Raw genomic sequence first — 7430 nt, forward strand, 5'->3', positions numbered from 1 at the left:
GACCTGATTTGTCTGTTCCAGGCATAAGAACTAGGACCCTGTCTTGCCCTTGCCAGCTAGTACCCCTCCTTGATAATCAAAACTCATGTACTAAACCTGGGTCCTGGACCTTATCCCTGTGGAATCATGGAAGCTCTTGTCTTTTGGTATATAATCTGACTCTTTCATCTCATGTTGCTGATGAATTAAGACTGAAAAGTTCTCTTCTCTTAATTACATTTTTTTCAAGCCAGTTAAACGTTGTTTTTGTCTTTAGCAGGTGCCTCTCAGTGCTTCTCTGGTCCTTATGGGTGGATATAGCAGTTCCCAAAGTATAGATCCTGATTAAGGACACCTGAGGTTCTTATTAAACGTGAAAATTCCCAGATTTTTCACCTTAGAATTTCAATAACAGAATATAAATGTTATGCAGGGCTGGCTTCATGGGCATGTGACCTGTGCAATTGCACAGGCCTGTGCTTAGAAGGGTCCTGAACTTGGTTTAAAGCTCTACTGGCGCTGCCTTGAAATTCTTAATCCTTTTTGAACAAGGGACCCTGCATTTTTGTTTTGCACTGGGCCTCAAAAACTATGTAGCCGGGAGCTGGTCCTGTGTGCGTGTGTGTGTGTGTGTGTGTGTGTGTGTGTGTGTATGTATGTGTATTTGAGGGTAATATCATAAATATCCATTTGAAGAAACAAGCACTCCCTGATTTTCTTCAAAACCCTACCATGAAGACTTTTTAAAAAGTTAATTCCTAATGTTAGTGAGGATATGAGGAAAAGAGCAGTCTCATTTATTATTGTGGTAATGTGATTTTCCTAGAGTGAAATTTAATTTCATATACATTTAAACCCTTAAAAGGTTCCCTTAGATTTGAAATTCAAAATCTTAATACACTATTTTCTGTATCTTTGCCCTTGGGGCTATTTTTTTTGTTTTGACTTTTATTACTTTTATTTCCAAATTTTATTCTTATTAAGGTAATGCATGACCGTGGTTTAAAAATCAAGGAATACTAAAACACTTATAATGAAAAACAGCAGTTTCTTGCTTTATCTCTCTTCAGCCCTAAGTCTTGCTACCTAGAAGCAATTCATTTAGCTATGTCTTTTGGTATTTACTTCTCCATTTCTATGCTACTTATTAATTTATCAAATTTATCTATTAACTTCCTGTTATAATACAGATCATTTACACCTTCCCACGATCATCCTGATGTCTTTAATGTGTATCTTTTTTGCATGTATTCTTAGAAATGTGTTGGTTTTATGTGCATAGGTTTTCAGATTTATGGAATTATTATGTTACATACTTAATTGTGTCTTACTTTTTCCACCAACCACTGTGGGTTTAGGATTTATCCATGTTGCTTTATATTTACGCATCTATGGGATAGCATGAAGAAGTTTATTCACTGCAGCATTGTTAGTAATAGAAAAAGATTAATGCCAAACTAAATGTCTATTACCAGAGGATGGATTAAATGAATATAGTAGAATACTCTGCCATAGTTAAAAAGCATGAAGTAGATCTTGTCCCTTGTCCACAGGTGCAAGTGGATCAAAGTTTCTATATAGGTCAAGACTGGAAGAACGCTTGACACGACCCCTCTGTGTGGGCCGTGTGAATTGTTCATTCTTGTGGAGGTTGGGCAGTTGACATGTAGGGCATCTGGGTGTACTGAGGTGCTCAAACAATGCCCCTCCCTCTCTGTGATCTTTCTTTAGACCAGTTTGGCCATCACTTCCTGGGTAGTGGTTCTTCTCTTGAGTCACTTTTCTCTCTAGATCCCAGTCTTTGGAGCTCTCCACTTTTCCTTGTTCCTTTCCTGCCTCTCCAGCACTTCTAGCCCCTTTTATCTCATTGGGAAGAACTCCAATAGCTTATTAAAACAGATCCCGTCAATAATAATAGAAGAAATGTTTTCATTCCTTGTAGGCCAATCCTTCTATTACAGAGAAGAAGAAAAAGGATTAAATATTCAAATATATGTATATATAGTCCAAAATTTCATACTGTCATATTTTGTTTATCCTTATGTTCTTTCCTTCTCCATACCCTTTCTCTCCCCCTAGGGAAAGAAGGCATGGGAAGGTATGATCATAGATCCAGGCTCAAGGACTGTAAATCTGCCTATAAGCCAGTAATAACACAGGTCTCCAAATGAAAACTGGTCACATAGTAATTTGGTATGAACTGAAAGTTAATAATTTCCCTGAGTCTGAGGCCTCCTGTTGGAATCTTACTACTTCAGTTGCATAAGGACTGTCCTATGATACCTACAGATTAAATTTAGAGTCCAAGTTGCTTTTTACTATGAATGTTAATTAAACCACATAGGAAGCTCTCAAATTACACCCAAACCAAGTCTTTAAAGAGCCCTGTGGGGGCAGCCTCTGAATTGGGGGCTAGGAAGATGTGGGCTTTGGGTGAGGACTGGGGAAAGCTGCCTTTTACTCCTGGTATGGAAGGTCCAATGCTTACATCAGGCCTGTTGCCTCATTCTTTACCCCATTGGCTCTTAGCACTGAGTTCTCAAAGGCTTCTCAGAGGTATAGGGGTTGGAGATTGTTCCCAGATGTCTCATGGTGCCTTAAATAAGGGGAATAATGTTAGATTGGGGGTGGCAGAGAGGTACAATTAAAGAAATGGGAGGGATATGTCAGATATGAAACTGGGTAAGTGATTTATTATTCCTCTCATACAGGTGCCTGAGCAGAAACAAGTCTAAACAATCAGATAAGTTTAATATCTCTTCCCTGCTACCTCTTTCCTACAGGCCTGGTTGTGGAGGTCTTTTCTTGCCTAAGTCAGAGCAAAGGATTCTTGCATACATAGGCAAAGCTGTGTTTTAGGCCAGTTGAGACCCTGGCCTCATTCCTAGCTTGCCCCCATTCTTTGCGGCCAGTGCCCAACCTCATCTGCACATTTGTTCTCATTCAAAAAATATTTATTGAGCTCCTATAAAATGGCAGGTGCAGTCCCCTGCATACCTGAATAATACAATTTTGAAAATGTGTTCAAAGCTCTTACTTCTGAAGGTTGAACAAAATCCTACATGATATAGATGGATTCCATTGAGAGCCAAACAATTTTATAAAATCCTATTCATGGGCAATCAGTTTATTGATCACTTTTAACACAGTTGGTTGGGTATAAGCAATTTGATTTTTTTTTTTCTCCCTCCGACTTCTGTTTCCAGCCAGGCTCTGTAGAATTTCTATTTTCTGCCTTTTAATGCTATTTTGGACAGAGTCTATAATGTTTCCTTCTCTTTCAATCATTAAAAGTTGAGATCCCTTCTCCTAATTGTCTCTACTGGTCTTGTCAAGGGGCAGGCTTGTGGCTTTCAGGATATGAAGGTCTGTGGGAACAGTGCTTGTTCTTTTGATTTTCCTCCTACTCCAGCTGTTTGTATTGGAGGTAGAGGGAGTAGAAAGGCAGAGTCTACTATTTCACTATCTTCCTTTTCTGCTTTAGCAACCTTGGAAATGGTGTTTGGGGAAGTGCTGGTCTGGCTCTGAAATTTCTCTACTGCTTCAAATCTTAGCTCTTCAAGGTTGAGGTGAGTAAGGAGAGGGACAGAGACAAGTGGCTGTTAACTCAGTTGACAACTTTGTTTGTAGTTCCCTGTGAGTGGTTATCATGGCTTCTCTAGCTGTCATGGACAGATTTTTGGGTGCAGCAGACCTCTAAATGCCAGCTCTGGCACATGCATGAGTTCTTTGGAAGGCCCTATGAAACCTCCCAGACAGTTCCTTGACACAAGAATGCAGAATCCCCTCCCTCTAGGATCCTACTTCCAGGAGACATGGGCACTCTTTTGCTGCTAGACCTCCTCGGCAGGCTGCCTTCAGGTGGGGAACCTGTAAGTTATCTCAAGCCTAGACCACACAGTGGAGTCCATTTGACCATAAGAAACTCATATGTTCTTATCATGTCATCTACCCTGTGTTCTGACCACTACCATTTCACTCTGTTGGTGAAGGAGTGATCTCCACTCTAAATGGTATGAGATGGTAAAACATACATTATGTCCACACACATCTGACACTGGACAGATGAGCTTGGCAGCAGTTTGTTAGTCACATAAACTCATGGCCTGGAGAAGAAGGACAGCACACAACTTGCAGGGCTACGTGAGTGTTGTATTAGAGAATAGAGAGAACCAGGAGGGCTGTGAGAGGCAGGCTTTGTAGTGACAAGAGGCAGAAGTGATCCTTGGTTTCCACTGGAAGACATGATTGGCTTGTTTGAATAATTTTGCAAGTTGGCAGGTAGGTGAAACCTGTTAGGTTGAGGGGCCAGGTGGGGTGTAGGCTGGTCCAACTAATAGGATAACTAGCCGGGCAGGAAACATATCCCACTGGATGTGGGGCATATCTGACAAGAGAAGGGGAATTCATGGTTAGGTCTTTTGGGCTCTGTGAGGTTCAATGGTGTCAAGACAGCTTGTAGAATTTCAGTCCTTACAATACATCCTGCCATCTCTCTCTGATTCTCTTTTGGCTCGCCTTCTGGTGGTCAGATCACTGAGTCTGCTGTCCAAGAAGACACCCAACGAGGGAATGAGATGTCAGTAAGCCCTTTTGTAACATTGGCCTACATCTTTCGGTGGTTTTTTTGACTAAGGAAAATGAGAGAATGAGAGGGTGGGAATCTCTTGTCACCACAGCAGTGTGCTCTGGGCTGCTCCCACCAGCCTGATGTGACTCCTTATTAGATGGAGGAGGGGACAGAGGAAGACAAAGCTGTTTTTTTTTTTTTTTAATGAAGTTTGGCCCTAAGCTAACTTCTTTTGCCAATCTTCCTCTTTTATTTTTTTTTTCTCCCCAAAGGCCCAGTACATAGTTGTATGTCCTTCTAGTTCTATGTGGGATGCCGCCTCAGGATGGCTTGATGAGTGGTGTGTAAGTCCATGCCCAAGATCAGAACCTGCAAACCCGGGGCCGCCTAAGCAGAGCACATGAGCTTAACTGCTACGCCACCGGGCCGGCACCCAAGGCTGTGGTTTTGATTGGGGGTAGTAAAGCTGGATCTAGGGTCCCTTAAACAAACCTTGACAGAGGTATCAAGCCCCAAATGTTAGTGACCATCTTTCAAATGTGTCTTCTTTTCAGATAGGGCTTTAATTCTGCGATAGCAAGGAGAACCTTACTGAACGTTCTTTTACACGTGTTCCTTGAAGGTATGAACTTCTCTGGCAAGATACCTCCAAAGGCAACTGGGCCCAGGAAGGAGAGGGGCCACTGGTGCTGAGGGGCCTCCAGGCTTCCCCTTGTCACCTTGAGGATTAAGTTATTACCCTTCTTTTGTACTCTCTTAACTGTATTCTCAACATCTCCACAGGGATGGGAATAGAATTTTAGAAAGCTTCATGTTTAAAATCCTATGCTGAGATACCTAGGACACTGGTACAGGGGTATTAGGGTGGTATTTTAATTTCCTGGCCACAGAAGCATGGGAAGAATGGGATCTGATGCCTGCCCCCACCCCATCCACATGAACATTAACGTGAGGCTTCCTTTGTGGCTGCAGCTTAACCTGCAGCATCCACTATTCTTCGCCTTCCTTTCTTCTCCATCCCCGACTTTGGAGGGAGCAAGCGCTGTGAGGATGGTAGTGGGTGGGAGAGGAGGCTGGCTGGGTGAAAGGACTCCTACTCATGCGCTTGGACAGCAGTCTTGTCTGAGGGATAGAGGCATCCAGCCATCCTGACCTGACTTCTCGGTGGCCTTGTGGCATGAAGGAAGAAGAGGGTCAGAGGAAGAAGGGAGCATTTTCCTCTTCTGCACAGCAGCCGCTGGATCCCAGTTAAATCTGAAGATCTTGACTTCCCCATGCTCCCTCTCCCATCCACCAAGGAACATTAGAACTTATCAATCATTGAAGACCTAAGCGCCTGGTTCAGAGAATTCTTCTCTTCTCCATTTCTTCCTTTCTTGGTAGTTCATTTTATTGTCAATACCACCCTCATATGCCTGCACTGGGATCCCATCTTGTCTGCTGCAACTCAGCATTCCACGCTAGGTGGACTTCTTTTCTCTTTCTACGCATTCTCCTTGGGCGAACTCATTCATTCCCATTAAAAAAATTACCATCTATGTACTTACGATGCCTACAACTATATCTCTAACTCAGAACACTCTCCTGAGTTCAGATCCATTGATCCAGCTCCTTCCTGGATATCTTTTGAACACCTCCAAGACACTTGAATCTTAAACGTACAAAATCAAACTCATTGTTGCCTTCTTCACACCCCAACCTGCTGCTCTTCCAGGGTTTCCTGTATTGGTCATGGGCACCGCAGTCAACTCAATTGCCTAAGTCAGAAATCTCCGGGTCTTCTTTGACTCCATTACCCCCCACGTTTAATCCATAATCAAGAAATGTCAATCTTATGTCCCACAATTCTCTCAAGTCTGTCCATTTCTCTTCATCAGCACTGCCTCCACACCAGCCCAGTCTACCATCACCTGTCTTTTGTAGTCTCATAATAGCTTCCTAGCACTCTTCTACCAATCTTGCTCTTGTATAATCCATTTCCGCCTTCTGCTGGCAGTGAACTTTCTGAATTACAAATACATCATGTCATGGCTTTATTGAAAGACGTATAAATACTCTTCACTGTCTTGAGGATACATACTCTTCAGTATGGATTATAAGCTCCTTCATCATGTGATTGCTACCAGTGTTCCACTTTGCTCTTCTGTCAATGTCCCATGAGTTTTATACCCCAGTGCTGTTAAACTTTTTATAATTTTTCAAATTTTCTCTTACTTACCTTTGCAAATGCTGTTTTCTCTGCCTGGAATATTTTTTTGATCTCGTTTTTCCAGACCCTTCCACAATCTTTTATCCTGTGAACTTCTACTGAGCCTTCAGATCCTAAACTCAAACTCCACTTCCTCTGGTAGCTTTTCGCTGACCCCTGTGTGTGGTTAGAACCCACCAATATGTGTTCTCATAGCATTCCATATTGATCCCATCATAAGATTTATCGCACTTTATTGTAACCACTTGCTTAGTTTTTGGACTCTTCTGCTTTTCTCTTACCACTATGAAGGCAGGAGTTGTGACATATTAATTATTACTCTAGCCACAGTTTCTAGCATGCAATATACCTTTGCTAAATTGATTAAATTTTACTTAGCCTTGCTGAGCTCTAGCTATATAAATGGGAATAATGATACCTACCTCCCTAGGTACTATCACTACCACATTTTGTAAATCTTGGAATAGATGCACAGAGAGGTGAGAACATCTAGTGAGGGGCAGAGATAAAATTATAACTCAGACAGTCTGATTCCAGATCCTTGTTCACCTTTATGCAATGTTGTCTCTCAAGGATGCTGCTTTACACAGGTAATTCTATATGCAGTTCATCTACTTTTTCCACTCTACCACAGTTTGGAAGCAGTGTATAAGAAAGGATTGCTGCTATAGT

The sequence above is a fragment of the Ceratotherium simum genome, chromosome 2, assembly GCF_057802395.1.
Source record: "Ceratotherium simum simum isolate JZ-2026a chromosome 2, ASM5780239v1, whole genome shotgun sequence".
Lineage (NCBI taxonomy): Eukaryota > Metazoa > Chordata > Mammalia > Perissodactyla > Rhinocerotidae > Ceratotherium > Ceratotherium simum.